Source organism: Oryx dammah, unplaced genomic scaffold (genome assembly GCF_014754425.2).
Source record: "Oryx dammah isolate SB20612 unplaced genomic scaffold, SCBI_Odam_1.1 HiC_scaffold_6, whole genome shotgun sequence".
NCBI lineage: Eukaryota > Metazoa > Chordata > Mammalia > Artiodactyla > Bovidae > Oryx > Oryx dammah.
This window is the reverse complement of record NW_024070190.1, coordinates 19,723,655-19,741,522: the sequence shown is the minus strand read 5'-3', so window position 1 is coordinate 19,741,522 and position 17,868 is coordinate 19,723,655. Positions and strand designations below refer to the sequence as shown.

The 17,868-nt window shown below is 42.7% G+C and overlaps 1 protein-coding gene across 1 annotated transcript in view; it reads right to left on the bottom strand.

The window, feature by feature from the left end:
• Positions 1–17,868, bottom strand: part of GRID1 (glutamate ionotropic receptor delta type subunit 1) — a 679,937-nt gene that overhangs the window by 121,458 nt on the left and 540,611 nt on the right. The gene's annotated exons all lie outside the window — the stretch shown is intronic.

Sequence of the window (17,868 nt, the reverse complement as noted above, 5' to 3'; positions counted from 1 at the left end):
CTGCTTCCCTTCCCTGCATCCCTGCAGAGCCTGAGCAACAATGATAAAGCCTTTGTCTGATCAGTGATTTTCAATCATTAACTGGTGAGATGTAAATAATATAGATATTGGCCCCATCTAGAGCCAACATAACCAGGATCTTAGTGCTTGGGCATGAGAAAAGTTAATGCTTTCCCAGTGATCCTGGTTGAAAACCTCTACTCTTCCAGGTCACTGGGGCTCTGACTTAGCTGCACATTAGAATCTCTTAAGAGGGCTTTTAAAACATCCTAAAGCCTGGGTCCCACCCATAGAGATTCTGATTTAATTGGTGAGTAGTGGATTGGATATGGATCATTTAGCTCCCGGAAGATTTTAAGGCACAGCCTGGATTGTGAACCACTGCTGAAGATGAAAGCAGTGATCTTCAAACCGTAATATGCAGACAAATCACCCAGGGATTTTCCATGCACTTTCTGATCCTGGGACCTGAGACTATTCCTGTCTAACAAGCTCCCAAGTGCTGCTGCTGCTGATCCATGGACCATCAGTTCAGTAGCAAGGGGTTAAAATTCAGATTGTCACAGACAGCATCTTACCCTTCATCAGAGAAAACCCACAAGACCCCTAGTTAGGCTGAGCAAAAAGAATTACCCCTCCGTGGAAAAGTGTCACCAGGCGCCCTAAAAGAGGCACCAATAACATCATTTAAGGACACTTCTACTCTCCCAGCATTTCTCATAGCCCTGATAACTTCAGCAAGGTAAGTGCACACTGAGCCTTGACTATGAGGCCACAGTTTCAGAATCTGTGGGGCCGCTCTGCCTGGAAGATACTAGAACCCCGAAGCCTACAGTGGAGACATCAGAATGAGCTATGTGATTCTAGAACCAGTTTAAAGGAACCTAGAAACTCCTGCTGTCACTTTGGATGTGATACCAGCTAAGGCCCACTTCACCCTAAATAACAGGATGCCTGGCAGTGATGAGGATCGTTTAGTTAAAGCATAGCCATATACTCTGAGGATCTCCCCACAGCCACCACTAATTCAATTGTGGGGCATTTCCGTGAAGAGCAAAGTTAAGATCTATCCTAAGCCCTCTGCAAAGACATCAAAGATGTCGCACTCTGGAAACTGGTACAGTGAAAAGGAAACCTGGTGGCTATCTCTCCATTGAGTCTCAGGAAACAGCCCTGGGCCTCGGGATCAGCTCCTGCACCTGGATGCAGATGCTGGTCAAAGTGAAAAGACAAACCCAGCCAAACAGAATTGAGGTGTTGACTCCTTACATTCTTCGGATCCTGTGATACTGGACTTAGGGGACTCATGCTATGGATTTGGGCAGCCTGCATCTCATCCCCAGAAGTGTTTAGCCCAGGCATTGGGGCTGCTTAACCCTGTGTGGTCTGTTCCATGCCCTGGATTGGGTGGTGTGATGAAGGTCCCCTTTACTCCCTTGAGATTTACAGAGCTACGATGGAAGCAATGATGACATGTCAGTTCCAGGGACCGGATATTCTGCTCTGCACCAGGACTTGAATTCCTGACACCTGCTGCCCAACTTCCTCGGCACTGGTGAAGGGCATCTCCTCCCTGTGCTGCTCTGGCTTGGACGAGCACCTGGAATGAGACTCTGCTTGGCATTGATCAGACTTCATCTGTCTTTCCACTGGGATTATAATCAGTCATGGGAGTGGAGGCAGGAAAAAGCACTTGGGATAAGGCCCTGTCTGTCTAGGGTTTTAGCTCAGCTGTGAGAAGGGCTCCACCTCTTCATCCTTGTCCACACCGTCCTCTGCTTCTAGCCCACTGCCCAGCTCAGGGCAGCAGCATCTCTGCCCCAGGCTATTGCAACAGCCTTTCTGCTGATCTCATCACACTGTCTTCCAGCCCTCCTCCATTGTGCTGATGTTTATTTTATCTTAAATAAAATCAGACACAGACTATGTTAACTAAAATTTCCTAATCAATTCCTGTTTCCTAAAGAATGAGTCCTAACACTTTTACACTCAGCCAAAAAGAAAGCCTTTTCTAATCGAGACCCAGCCCTGACAGTCAGCTCTAGCACACTCCAACTCTAAGTCCCTCATCTTTCTCATGCACACGGTGTTCCCTCCTCTCCACATTCCAGTTCCTTCTGCCTGGAATGCCACTTCTCTTCAACTGGGTCTGCTACACTCTTACTCAATTTCTTTCTTTCTTTTTCCTTTTGGCCGAGTGGCACGCGGAATTTTAATTCCCCGACTAGCTATTGAACCCATGCTCCCTGCAGTGGAAGCACAGATTCCCTAATCACTGGGCCACCAGGGAATTCCCTCAATTTTCTAAAAAAAATAGAAAAGCTTTCGACTATAGTATTTTTAGATTCACAAAAAAAGTCACAGAGATTATGCAGAGACTGTCCATAAACCCCACAACCAGTTTCCCTTGTAGCTGTTACTTTAGTATCATTGTACATTCCCTCAGAGTGTTAGTCCCTTAATAGTGTCCGACTCTTTGTGACCCCATTGATTATAGCCCACCAGCCTCCTCTGTCCACGGACTTCTCCAAGCAAGAAAACTGGAGCGGGTTGCCATTTCCTTCTCCAGGGGATTTTCCAACCCAGGGATCAAACCCAGGTCTCCCGAGTTGCAGGAGGATTCTTTACTGTCTGAGCCACCAGGGAAGATCCATTTTGGCTCAGTTTTTAGAAAACCTCTACAAATCTCCGTGTACAAAGAGAAAAAAAACAAAGAAACGGTGTTGTTGTTTAGTCACCAAGTCATGTCCAACTCTTTGCGACGCTGTGGACTGACGGTAGCCCGCTAGGCTCCTCCGTCCATGGGATTCTCCAGGCAAGAATACTGGAGTGGGTTGCCATGCCCTTCACCAGGGGATCTTCCTGACCCAGGGATCGAACTCAGGTCTGCTGCATTACAGGCAGATTCTTTAATGTCTGAGCCTCATAACTAATGAAATGTTTAGCTCAAATCTCCACCACTGATACAGAGCTGCAGTAGAAATGATCTTCCACTCTGGACCTAAGTCTGTGATCCTGCTGCGCTATTTGGGTTTTTTATCTTGTTCCCTGGGATCAAAACCCTGTCTTCATAAACTGTCTCTAGAGGCTCAGGCTCTTGGATTGGACCTTGCCTTGCTTCTTCCAATCTTCAGAGTTTCTCACCTCGCCTGCATGCCATTCTCCTCTAGAAGATCAAGTCTCTATTACTAGTATAGATTTGGGAACTTGGAGATATTAAATTAGCATATATTTAGGAGCCGACAGATCTATGTTCTAGGTATGTTTCCACCACTTACCTTAGTGACCTCAGCACATTTTACAGCATAGTACTAAATCACAAGAGGCAATACATATTTTTGAATAAATTTATCTTCACTGAAATTCCATTTTCTTATCTATAAAATGGAATAAAAATGCCTTTCTGCCTACCATGTTGAAGAGCAACTCGAAGGAGAAAATGATTTTAAAATAATACATTACCAACTGGGGCTTACTTGGTGGCTCAGTGGTAAAAAATCTGCCTGCTAATGCAGGAGACACGAGTTCAATCCCTGATCTGGGAAGCTCCTACATGCTGAGAGCAGCTAGTCCTGTAACTAGAGAGTAGCCCCCTCTCTGCACAATGGGAGAAATGCCTGCACAGCAACTAAGACTCACCTCAGACAAAAATAAAGAAAATTATAAAGAACTTAAGAAAAAGCAGTGGGTTAAAAATCCATAATAACAAAGTAACAGATCAGGATATAAAAGGTATGTACAATGTGACCTTAACTGTGTGTGGTTTTTAAAGGCAGTGGTTAAAGTGGGAAGAAATATATTTAAATGCAATATTTGGATTTATCTTAGTGGTGGCATTATGAATAACCATGATTACCTTTTTATGCTTTTCTAGGCTTTTAACAGGTTTTTCTTTCCTTTCACAAAAAAAGGAAAATAAGATTTTGATAAAAATAACTAGCAAAGGTAATGAAGCCAAATCCCATCACATGTCCTTGTGTGATTGAGGGCTGAGTGGAAGGAAGCAATCAGAGTAAAACTATCTGTCAGAAGGTCAAGGCCAGGGTGAGAGTCAGAACTCAATACAACAGTCCTCTGGCTACAAGGAGCTATGGTTGAGGTGCCCATCTCCCAGAGTAGGCACACATCAAGGTTCTGTGGGACAGCATCTTATATTCTAAGGTATTTCCAAGATGCTGTGGGGCCAAGAACCTGTTGGGTTTGGAGACAGGGCAATGGCCCCTCCTAGGACCCAACTCCATGCAGACAGGCAATCTTTCTCCACTAAGGAAGAAGGGCAGCCCCAAATTATGTTAGTTACTTCTTGAGCCATCCCAAGGCTAAGTCATTTAAATCAAAGTGCAACTACATGAGAAAAAAAAAAAAAAAAGATTCCTCCAACCTGTAATTATTATTCCTGTTTCTTTTGTCTGAAAGTATTTAGGGCTTAAAGATTTTTATTTTATTGTTTTTCAATACAGATTTCTCTCTCCCTGGCCTTCAGGCATCCTGTACTCTAACAAAGAAAGAAAAAATACTTCAAAGAGAAACCAAAATTCTGCCTTCAAACACATCAAAGTAACCATGTTCTAGGATCCTGGATCCTTCGAGTCAAACAAGAAAGTTTATTATTCCCTCACATCAGCCTGAAGCCGAGCGCCCTAAGCTGAGTGAATCTCCCTATTTCCACAAAGCCTTGAGCTCTTGCCCAAATCTTAAGACCAGAGTGGTAAACTCTCATCATTCCTGAGTGAGGCCATCTCTCTGAGCACCTGATATGTAAGATGAGAACACAGAAAGTCACATCCTTTTCAAACAAAATCTTTTGTTTAAAAGACTGCAGTGGAAATTAAAAATAAAGTAAAATAAAAGCCTGTAAATGGATTCCCAAACTTGCAGCTCATCAAGATTAGGAGAGAGTGTGTTCTGCCTCCCTCCCGAGGGTGCCTGGGGCTCCCAGTTCAGAAAGCTGGAGAAAAACTTTCAGATAATAAAAGCTAAATGAGGCTGATAGGCTTGATAAATGAGAAGCCAGAAAAGTCTTTCACCCGGAGAAGTCCTGACACTTAGTCATACAGCTGCAGACCATTTCATTTGTACATAAGTGCATCTACATTGACTTTCCTCTTGCATTTTGCAGACAGAATTTTGTTTATGGGATCGATGAATTTATGGCCACAGACACCCACTTTTGACAGCTGAACTGTCAAGATCAGAGCCTGAAAAACTAATTCCTAGCACTGTTTAAACGAGAACTGCTGCTATTTGATAAGACAGCTATGGTTTTCATTCATTGCCAAGATCTGCTCTACCCAAACCAGAAGTGAAGATAGAGCCAGAGGTTACAGCACAATTATCACTTGAAAAGAGATATATGGCTTCAAAATCTGATGATGACAAACAAGTGTTCAAGAGATCAGCCAACTGGAGAATAAATTTCATAAACCATTGGTCTCAGGAAAATATATTTCTTTGAGTCAATCAGGGTGTTCTTCATGTTAGCATTTGAGTTGTGAGATACAGGGGTTTGGGACTTTGTGGCCTATCCTTGTTAAATGCAGGACTATTAACCCTAAATGAGATGAACCTCATTTGGCAGATGGGGCTTTGTGGTCTGTCATCTAGGTATAGAGGTGGTGTAAAGTGTTGGTTTCTTTCCCTGGGGAGGAGGAAGGAGAGAAGAGGCAATCCAACTGCTTTACAGCCCAGAATATGACCAGCTTCACACACTGAGCCTTGCCAATTCTTTGGGAGGAAAGGGGGACGAGAATAAAGAAAGCAGGTTTGCTTAACCACAAATCTCATCAATGTGTGCCTGCCCAGTCGCTTCAGCTGTGCCTGACTATCTGTGACCCTATGAACTGTAGTCCACCAGGCATCTTTGTCCATGGGATCCTCCAGGCAAGAATACTAGCGCGGGTTGTCATTTCCTACTCCAGGGGACTGAACCTAGCCTGACCTAGGGACTGAACCTGTGTCTCCTGAATTGCAGGCAGATTCTTTACTGCTGAGTTACTGGGGAAGCCCAACCTCAAATCTCATTTAGCTAAATCCAACAAGACAATAGATCAATAACCTCTATCATCACATTTTTGCAACTGAGTAGGCAATACTTTGGTAGTAAACATGTCTCAAGAGCGTACTAGAAGCAGGAAGTGAAGTTTTTATGACCGTGCCTGTTAGACCTCACAGCCATCACTGGAGCCCCATCTGAGCAGTACGCTCATCGACTGAGTGCAGACATCTTCGGCTGGGATACAGGCTTCAATATGATGGCATATTGAACTTCTTATCATGTCAGTACATGGCTTTTGTGAAATACTAAGCCCTCTATTAGCTTTTATTTCTCAACCCATTTTTATTAGAAAATAAAACCTTTTGATATGTGTTTCAAAGAATCAGAGTCTTGGGTAGGGGTGGGGTGAAGGGGGAACCCTCATCTTGCATCACCCTGAATTGGGTGATTCACAGCACTCATCTCAGTCAGGAAACGTACCCTTTAAACTTTGGCTAAATGCAAGGACAATATGCTTAGACACAGAGCATCCTGGAAGCAGAGTGTAAGCAACTGAAAATAGGATATTGATATGTGTAGCCAAGGTTCCTAAAGAAGGCCTACTCTGAGAATTTATTTTGGGAATTTCAGTGCATCAGGGTTACTAAGGGCAGGCTTGTAGAATATGAACCACAGGATAGGGTCATCAGATTGGATATATCCATGGAGAAAGGTGCCAGGGCCACTCTTGAGGCTCCGGATGTGCTGTATAAGGAGAGGGGAGGGTTCTCCTTCTGAGACATGGGATAAATGAAATTCTCAGCCCAGGAGCATTTGCAGAAGGAATTAAGCACTTGGTGAAAGTTGTACTTTCTAAAAACAAGACTCAGCAGAACTTGGGCTAAATGTCCAAAGGAAAGAGCCCTTAGAAAATGAAAGAAAAATGAAATACTCTGGAGAAATATCGTATATGAGAGCTTCATGAAAAAATCTTTAGCAAGAATCAGAGAAAGAGACTCCCCTGGTAGTATTACAGAGGAGGGCAAGGAAACCTAGTCATGCCCTTGACCCAGATTGCTCATGATAGAGGCTACAAACAGACCCAAACTCTAGCTTCTCCTCTCTGAAAGCCCCAGGCACAGAGGGTTCACTGGGCGCACACTAACCACCTCCAATGGTGCCAGCAATAAAATTCTGCTGTCACATCCACAGGGAGGGTGGTGGCAGTCCAACTTCAGCTTAAGTTACAGAAAGTGGAAAGCTGACATTGCTCTCATTGTATCAATCAAACAAACAAACATTCAGATCAACAAAATATATTTTATTTACTTTTAAATTACTTAATTTATTTATTTGCCACATTGCGAGGCATGCAAGATCTTAGTCCAGGATCCCCACTAGGTATCGAACCCATGGCCCCTGCAGTGGAAATGCAGAAGCTCAGAATCTTAACCACCGGATCACCAGGGAAATCTCAACAAAACGATATTTTAAAAATCCTCTGAGGCCCCTGTGGTCATAAGAACATCTGGCAAACTGAATTTCAAAGGATGAGAAACTCCTCCAAGGAGAGACAGGATATAAGAAATATTTCATCTTTGGCAGAAAATGGCACAAAAGAGGTGGTATTAATAGTTATATGAGTGAATAGGAAGAAAAAAACCTGAAACTTTACCAAGTTCTTAAAGGGCATGTGTGGGCCAGCCTGACAGCTGAGGCTCCCTGGGAGCCCAGATTCAAGGGGGACCCTACTGTGGGGGCCACATCCACTCATTAGCTCTTTCCATCGAGCCTCCACTGGGTGCAGTAAGAAAAACAGACCAAAGCACTCATGAGTTATGGGATAATATCAGATACAAGATACTAATGTCTAGTATAGGACTTAAACCTGGTATAAAGGAAGAAATCTCACAACTCAATTACAAAAAGGCAAACAACTCAATTTTTAAAAATAGAGAAAGAACTTATTTTCCAAAGAATATATGTGAATGGATTATATGCATATAAAAACTCAACATCATAAGTCATCAGGGAAACATCAAACAAGACCACATGACATCCCACTATACCACATCAGTTCAGTTCAGTTCAGTTGCTCAGTCGTGTCCAACTCTTTGCGACCCCATGAATCGCAGCACACCAGGCCTCCCTGTCCATCACCAACTCCTGGAGTTCACTCAAACTTACGTCCATCGAGTCAGTGATACCATCCAGCCATCTCATCCTCTGTCATCCCTTTCTCCTCCTGCCCCCAATCCCTCCCAGCATCCGAGTCTTTTCCAGTGAGTCAGCTCTTCGCATGAGGTGGCCAAAGTACTGGAGTTTCAGCTTCAGCATCATTCCCTCCAAAGAAATCCCAGGTCAGTAGGTGCCCAATATGCTACTGGAGATCAGTGGAGAAATAACTCCAGAAAGAATGAAGGGATGGAGCCAAAGCAAAAACAATACCCAGCTGTGGATGTGACTGGTGATAGAAGCAAGGTCCGATGTTGTAAACAGCAATATTGCATAGGAACCTGGAATGTCAGGTCCAGGAATCAAGGTCAAACAGGAGATGGCAAGAGTGAACGTCGACAAGCTAGGAATCAGCGAACTAAAATGGACTGGAATGGGTGAATTTAACTCAGATGACCATTATATCTACTACTGTAGGCAGGAATCCCTTAGAAGAAATGGAGTAGCCATCATGGTCAACAAAAGAGTCCAAAATGCAGTACTTGGATGCAATCTCAAAAACAACAGAATGATCTCTGTTCATTTCCAAGACAAACCATTCAATATCACGGTAATCCAAGTCTATGCCCCAACCAGTAACGCTGAAGAAGCTGAAGTTGAATGGGTCTATGAAGACCTACAAGACCTTTTAGAACTAACACCCAAAAAAGATGTCCTTTTCATCATAGGGGACTGGAATGCAAAAGTAGGAAGTCAAGAAACACCTGGAGTAACAGGCAAATTTGGCCTTGGAATACGGAATGAAGCAGGGCAAAGACTAATAGAGTTTTGCCAAGAAAATGCACTGGCCATAGCAAACTATAGCACATAAGAATGGCTAAAATCAAGGCTGATGTTACTGAGTTCTAGTGGGGGTCTGCAATGCAAAAGAGCAGACACTTGGTAGACGGTGTGGCAATTTCCTATAAAGTTAAATGTGGAGCACACCTTCCAGCAACTCCACTCCTAATTATTTCCATAAGGGAAATATAACATATGTACACACAAAGGTCAGGATGTGGGTGTTCATAAAGACTTTATTCATAATAGCCCCAAAGTGGAAATACTCACATGTCAATCATGGTGACTGGTGAATGAGTGGATAAACAAAGTGGGGTATACTTATACAATGGAATACTACCCAGCAAAAAAAAAAAAAAACTATCATAGAGGCAACAGCATGGATGAAGTTCAAAAGCATTACACCAAGGGAATGAAGCCAGACCCAAAAAACCACAGACTTTATGATTCCATTTATATGACTTCCTTGAAAAGGCATTATTATAGGTCCTGGCATCCAGTCCCATCACTTCAAGGAAAACAGATGGGGAAAAGTGGAAACAGTGACAGATTTTATTTTCTTGGGCTCCAAGATAACTGCGGACAGTGACTGCAGCCATGAAATGAAAAGATGCTTGCTCCTTGGAAGAAAAGCTATGACAAACCTAGACAGCATATTAAAAAAAGCAGAGACATCACTTTGCTAACAAAGGTCCAATAGTCAAAGATATGGTTTTTTCAGTAGTAATGTACTGATGTGAGAGTTGACCATAAAGAAGGCTGAGCATCAAAGAACTGATGCTTTCAAACTGTGATGCTGGAGAAAACTCTTGAGAGCCCCTTGGACAGCAAGGAGATCAAATCAGTCAATCCTAAAGGAAATCAACCCTGAATATTCACTGGAGGGACTGATGCTGAAGCTGAAGCTCCAATACTTTGGTCACCTGATGTAAAGAGCCAACTCACTGGAAGAGACCCTAATGCTGGGAAAGACTGAGAACGGAAGGAGAAGGGAGCAACAGAGGTTGAGATGGTTGGATGGCATCAGCGATTCAATGGACATGAGTTGAGCAAACTCCAGGAGATAGTGAAGGACAGGGAAGCCTGACGTGTTGCAGTTCATGGGATCACAGAGTCGGACATGACTTAGCAACTGAACAACTGAACAACAATAGGTCCAGAAGATAGATCAGTGTTGCCCTGGGGCCAGGACGGCGGGGGAAGGTATCAAGTGAAAAGTAAAAGGAAGGTTACCTGGGGATAACGGAAGTGTGACTGATTATACTACCATGTACATTTGCCAGAGCTAATCACATTGTACAGCTGATGAATTTGTACAATTTGATCACACTGTAAAAACCAATGAATTTATTGCAGGTAATTGCATCTAAATAAACCCAACTTGTTCTATACACATTCGCACATCTTGATAATAACTTGGCAGAGGATGGAGCCATGTGCTGGAGAGGTGGGCTAGTGGAACTAATCTATCATGTGACCCATCTATGACCCTTTGGTAAGGACGGTGAGGTGAGAGGATTCTCACAATAACATGATGAGCACTGTTAGTACACTCAGGCAATTGTACCTGAACTAGCCAGAACTAGATGGATAGCAAGTGGCCAAGAAATCATTTATCTATCTAGAAGAATTTAATTCATCTTTATAAAGGTTTAGGAAGAACATAAGGGTATTTTCACCTTCAAATAGTTCCTTGGCTTGTGGGTCTGTGTGGGAGAAAAATTAGATTACATAACATTATATATAGTATGATCCAATTTTTTTCATGCTTATTTCATTTTGCGAGATGGCACACGTGGGTGACTAAGACACAACAGGGCAGTTGTAAATGGCTATTTCCGGAATTAGGTAGAATGATGAGATTGCAGGGAATGTTCATCTCTTGCCCAATACCATCCTGTAATGTTTGAATTATTTAACAGAGAGGAAACATTGCTTCTGAAATCAGAAGAAAAACAATAAGCTATTTTCATTTTGAAGCTGCACTGCAATCTGGCGTATAACTGAAATGTTGATTTCGAACCTCTCTCTAATTGTTTTAGGTGTATTGGTCTTGTCTCTCGAAATAAACTGCAAGTTCTACCAAGGGCAGTATCCATAGTGAAACAAGCCAGGATGGAATTTGCTTCTCCCACCTGTGTGCTGGGAGACCTCTGGCAAGTTACTTGAATTCGTTATATTTTTTCTGGACCTGTGTCAGCATCTCTTATTGGTTATTAATAGGCTTTAGTTAGTGTTATTGATGATACTTTCTTTTTTTTCTCAGGTATTTACTATGCTCAGCTCCATGCTAACAGCTTAGGATATTTTTGCTAGTGTGAATTGACTAGAATTAACGGCACTATACATCAGTCTGAAATCTGACAAGATACCTCCTGACAGTCAGTACTATGAGTCTTTGCACTGAAAAAGGAGCCAGTGTCTCTCATTATACAGTCTCTAAATGTTGGGCTATCTTCTCTCCGAAGAACACTCTGCTTGTCCTTTGTCCTCTGACTCTGAGTTATCCTTGAAGATCATTCTAGAAATCTGTCCTTGAACCTTTCACCAAGAGGACACGTCTCCCTTTGGTGATCCCAATTCATAGCACTCCAGCCTTGACCCTGTGGAAATGGTTTTCACGATATATTAACATTCCATGTCTATTATTCACAAATATACTCTATCTCTTTTAAGGTAGAGACTCTCTTTTCTTCATTTTGATTCCCTCAATAAAATTTTATTAGAAAAATTAATAAAATTTATCATCCCTTGGGCAGTTCTTCATTAACTGGTTCAAACTGCGTGCTCTTCACAAACTCCTAACTCCCAGGATACATCTATCGGAAGCTCTGTAAAAGGCTTTCTCACTCACTTCTGATTTATTTATAATGGTTGCAAGTGCCTGGGCTGGATTTTCTTTTTTGCATGATTTTGTTTTGCATACTTACTTTAAGACTTCCAGTCATGGGAAAGTGTTAGTAAAATGAATGTTTCAAAAGGCATTTTAAAGACCCTCTGGTTTTCACATCTTTTCCTCTAAACTCTCTTTGCACAAAGTGTGCTGCTTGGACCAGGGCATCACATCACCTGGAAATTCATTTAAAGCAAACAATCTGGGCTCTATTGCATGTTTCTTGAGTCAGCTTCTGCATATTACCAAGATTCCCAGGTCATGTGTGAACACAGAAAAGTCTGAGAAGCCCAATTTCTAGATCATGCTATCACGATTTCTGATCTAGAATCTTTCAGTTCAGTTTGGCTCAGTTGCTCAGTCGTGTCCAACTCTTTGTGACCCCATGAATCACAGCACGCCAGGCCTCCCTGTCCATCACCAACTTCCAGAGTTCACTCAGACTCACATCCATCGAGTCGGTGATGCCATCCAGCCATCTCATCCTCTGTCGTCCCCTTTTCCTCCTGCCCCTAATCCCTCCCAGCATCAGAGTCTTTTCCAGTGAGTCAATTCTTCACATGAGGTGGCCAAAGTACTGGAGTTTCAGCTTTAGCATCATTCCTTCCAGAGAACACCCAGGGCTGATCTCCTTTAGAATGGACTGGTTGGATCTCCTTGCAGTCCAAGGGACTCTCAAAAGTCTTCTCCAACACCACAGTTCAAAAGCATCTAGAATCTTTATGAGCTGCTTTACCTATCTCTCAAGGCCTCTTCTCCTGCTATTGAATCCCTACTCTACAGCCAGAATTTTCTTTCTTTTCCTTTTCTAATAAAAATTGTTATTGTTCTATTTCACTCTCCCTTCTCAAAATTCTCAAGTGGTTTTCTGTTAAACTTAGATTTAAAAGCATATGTCCTTTTCATGGCTTATAAAACTTTCTAAGACCTGCCCCAGGCCTGCTCTTCAAACCCAACATCTGCCATGCTTTCCATCTTAGTTGCTAAGTTTCAACAAAATGCATCCCCTTTCAATTACTCTCTCAAGCCAAACTATTTCCTGCCTTGGGAACTCTGTGTACCCTCTTCACTTTCCTGATAATTCTTATCACCAGACTTCATATCCCACCGCTGGCTCTTTCTCATCTGGCAGGTCTTACCTTTATCCTCTTTATAAAGTCTTTCCGGCTCACTTTTCCCAAGTACCCAATATGCTTAAGCACAGAACTTTGTTATTTTCTTTATAGCTCTCAAATATTGCATTATTAATGGTCAAAATCACCCTCCAAAATAACTATTTTTTGCTTCTATCTATTCTACTCTCTGTCTGTTTTGCTCACCATTCTATATTCAATCTTTGATACATTTCTGGCATATAGCATCCACTTAAGAAGTATTTGTTGAAAAAACCAAATAAACTAATGAACTAGTCTAAGGGGTCAGCAAAGTTTCACATAAAGGGCTAGGCAGTAAATATTTTAGGCTCCTTGGGCCACATGGTCCCTGTGGTTAACTACTCAAAGAGTACATATGGCTTGGTGCCAATTAATCTTACTTACAAAATAAATAACAAGCTAGATTTAATCCAAAACCCATAGTCTGCTGATCCTTAAGAATGATTATCTTTATTTCTATTGTTCTTTCTATCTATAATGTTTGTCTCTCCAACTGAGTTTTTCAAAATACTCCACTTCTTTCAAGGTTTAATTTATCATTGAAAAAAAAATTGTTGAATTGTCATGTTTTCCGGAAATCCCATTTTATCCCTCCAACCAGAAGAGGCAGCTCCTCCCGCATCCTTAAAGCATTCTGCTTGCCCCTTTTCTGTGGCTCAGATCACAGTCAGATTCCCCTGACAGTTCCTGCAGCAGATTGTATTTTCTAAAGACGGTTGTGACAATGTTTCCGTCCCACATTCTCTTCTATAACGTGACTTCACCACCCCCTATCAAGAAGTGACGTTTAATTCCCTTCTCTCTTAAAATCTGGCCTGAATATGATGCTGCTTGTCTTCAAGTCTAGATCAGAAACTTCTGCTTGACTCTTAGGATGCTCGCTCTAGGAAAGGAATTTTCAACCTTGACCACGCTGACATTTGGGACCAGGTGGTTCTTTGTCGTGGACCTGGCCAGGGGCGGGGGGGTGGGGGGGGTGGAGGGGGCGGGCGGTCCTGCCCCTGTGCATTGTGGGATGTTGAGTAGCATCCTCCCTGTCCCCATGCCCCCACCAGAAATATCTCAGACTTTGCCAAATATTCCCCCAGGGCCAGAGTCATGCTCCATTCAGAATCAATTATCTAAGAGAAGGCTGCAGCCATGCAAAACGTCCGGCAGCCCTGAGACTACCATGCTGGAAAAACCACACATAGGTTTTCTAGTCAACAGCTCCAGGTGAATGCAGCCTTCCTGCCACCTCTGCCAAAGCACAAGACGTGTGAGTAAGGCCATCTCAGACCCTTAGGATCCATCCATCAGGCGGCTGAGTATCATCAAGCGATCTCAGCTGATGCCAGAAGAACCGTGGAGCCAAGCCCTGATCAAATCTCGGACATGCACAATACATGCCACGCAGTATTATTGTTTAAAGCAGCAGGTTTTGTGACATTTGTTATTAAGGAGCAATAAGTTGAACAGAATGGTATCTGGAAATACGGTGGCATCCCGATGGGGAAAATATAAGATATGTGGACTAGACTTTGGGACTGTGGAGCAGAAGTAACCTAGAAGGACCTTAAGGAGACTTTTAATGGAAGCAAAGTGAACCTCGAGGAGGTTCATGAGTTTAAAGGAAGGGGAGGAAAATATTACTGGGAGTTAGAGGAAAGGGTACCCTTGTTATATAATTGCAGAAAACTAAGCAAAATTGTTACCTGCAGTAATTTGGAAAATAGAAAATCTACTTAATAAACAGATCATTGTTGTTTACTCACTAAGTCACGCCTGACTCTTTTGCGACCCCATGGACTGTAGCCCACCAGGCTCCTCTGTCTATGGAATTTCCCAGCAAGAATACTGGAGTGCGTTGCCATCTCCTTCTTCAGGGGATCTTCCTGCCCAGGGATCAAAACTCACGTTTCTTGCATTTGCAGGCCACTGAGGCAGCAGGGAAGCCCTAATCAACAGATGTATGCTAAGTCACTCCAGTCGTGTCAGACTCTGCAACCTTATGGACTGCAACCCACCAGGCTCCTCTACTCGAGGGTTTTCCAGGTAAGAATACTGAAGTGGGCTGCCATTTCCTCCTCCAGGGGATCTTCCAGGTCCAGGGATCAAACCCAAGCCTCTTACATCTCCTGCACTGGCAGGCAGGTTCTTTACCACTAGCGACACCTGGGAAGCTAACAAAGCATCAGGCAGAATCTGATGGCTCTTTTGTCCTCTCTTAGCTACATATCATAAGGTAAACACAGATGCATAGGACAGCTGAAAGATGGAGTACAGGAGGGATTTTGTTTTCAAGCAAAATTCACAGAAAATATATAGAAGCCATGATTTGTTAGATTCAGAAATAATATTATTTCTCAACCCAAGTCTCCTGGAGCAGAAAATTCCAAAATAAATGAGGTTCTTGATGCAAAGAAATCTCATAGGTTATTTCCCTTGACTTTTGACTGGTTCCTCTTGGAATTTATAAATTCTGGTGGAAATGACACTGATTTCTGAAGCTATATTCTAAGAGAGCAGGCAATATCCACTTGGTTCTTTTGTGGCACTTGTTCTGAGGGAAGCCAGTCACCCAGCTACAAGAAATCTAACAGCCCTGAGACTGTCATACTGCATGTGGGTTCCCTGCAGTCTTGGATGAGCTCAGTCTCCCTTTCCACTGCCAAGGAACCTGACATACCGGCGAAGTCCTCATGACTCTCCAAAGCAGCCCATCTGCCAGCTGAGTACAACTAAGAGATCTCAGCTGCTGCCATGTAGAGTTAAGCCCTGCTCCGTGTTCTGACCACCAGGATCTGTGAGACATAATCACATGTTGCTGTCGGATGCCACTAAACTTGTGGGTAGTTTGTTATGCATCAGTAGTAACAATTTTGGGACTTCCCTGGTGCCTCAGTGGTAAAGAATCTGCCTGACAATGCAAGAATCTGCCTACCAATCTGGAGACATGGGTTCGATCCCTGGTTCAGGAAGATCTCACATGCCACAGAGCAATTAAGCCCCTGTGCTACGATTGAACCTGTGCTCTAGAGCCCGGGAGTCCCAACTCCTGAGCCCATGCACCCTAGAGCCTGTAGTCTGCAACAAGAAAAGCCACCGCAACGAGATGCCTGCATACCACAACTAGAGCAGCCCCGCTCTCCTCAACTATAGAGAAGCCCGCAGAGCTACAAAGACCAAGCACAGCCAAAACTAAATAAATGAAATCTAAAGAAATAGTAGCTGTTTCCTCTGCATTTGTCCTTGTGCTTATTTTATTTACTTATTTTTTTAGGCTTGTAGGGTCTTAGTTTCCCAACTAGGAATTTAATCCATGGCCATGGCAGTGAAAGTGCCAAGTCTCAACTGCTAGTCTGCCAGGGAATTCCCTCCTGTGCTCATCTTAAAGGTATGAACTGATTCATTTCTCTGTACTCTTAAGGTGTCTATAGTAATGCCTCCCAAACATTAAGTGGACTTTCTTTTACTCTACAGGGCATCACCACACGCTACATCTCATTTGAGTGTCACCGATACTTTATGAATTAAGCAGAATAGCAATTAGCATTCTGAGGTTTGCTAATGCAGAAATCATGGCTCAGAGAAGTAATATGACTTCTTGTATGTCTACTAAATAGTTGAGGGAGGCTGTAAACTCAAGATTTCTGAATCTAAGACCACTGGGATTTTCTTGTAAAATTCTCCCTCCACACATAGTAGGACCTTCATAAGCATCTTCTTGTCTCATAAAGGAAGAAAGAAAGGACAGATATCTCCAAGGCTGTTAATAACCATGGTGATAGAATCTCTTCTGACTCCAGGACTACAGAGGAGGGGCAGAATTCAGACATGTTCCTGAAGTCCTTAAATTTCTCCCAGCATTGTATTGACATCCTGGGAACCAGATCATTATACTGGTGCAATCTGAAAGCTTCACGGACTCAGGCCTCCGCTCTCTGGTCTCTTCATTTCAGCTTCACAGTTTAGAGGTCTCTCCAATTGCACAGAAGGTAAATGGGCTCTCATTGTCCTCAGAACCAGAGTCAGACAATTAATATTACCCAGAAAGTGTATAGAAGGGTGACAATAAGGGGCTAAGACCTACCCTGGAAGGTGGTTGTTTTATATAGTAGGAATCGAGTGAGAGAGATTTTGAAAACATTTCTTGTTATGGGAGATAGGAGAAGACTTAGCTGGCTACAGAGGTAGTTTAGGAAGAGAAAGATAGCTTTTCCTGCTTCTCATTTTCTCTTTCATAGTCCAAAATCAGAGGGGAAATGATGTTTGCTTCCAGTCCCAGTGATTCTTCTTTAGATTATACATGTAACTCAGATCTGAAAGTAGCCAAATAAAGCATCTTTATTTCTACAACAGTGAAAACAAAATGAACAGAACACTACCTTGTAAGAGGACTTCAGAGAAGACTCTGCCTCGGATGAGCTTTAAGGCTATGAGTCATACAGTAAAGGGTATCTGCTCACCTTGACTGTGTACATCGAAAGGTCAGCATCTCAAACTATCTATATCTTTGTGGCCTCCCTGGGCTCAGAACAAATACCCGGGAGGGTCATTTGTAACTGAACTGAAAATAAATGGAGTGGGGTAAAATGTTCATATAACTTCTTATTGATTGAGACAGTATAGTGTAGTATAAAGTACTAGGGTTGAAAAACACAAATCAAGAGTAAGATTGCCTGAAATATATCATATGATCTTAGCCAGTTAACTTGAATATTCTATGTCCCATAGTCATCACCTGAAAATTGGGGGTGAGAGCTTTTATTTCAGCTCTCTCCACTAGTGAAACCCTGCATGAAAAAAAGAGGGCTGAGAGCTACAAAATGGAACAAAAAGTTGACATGGTA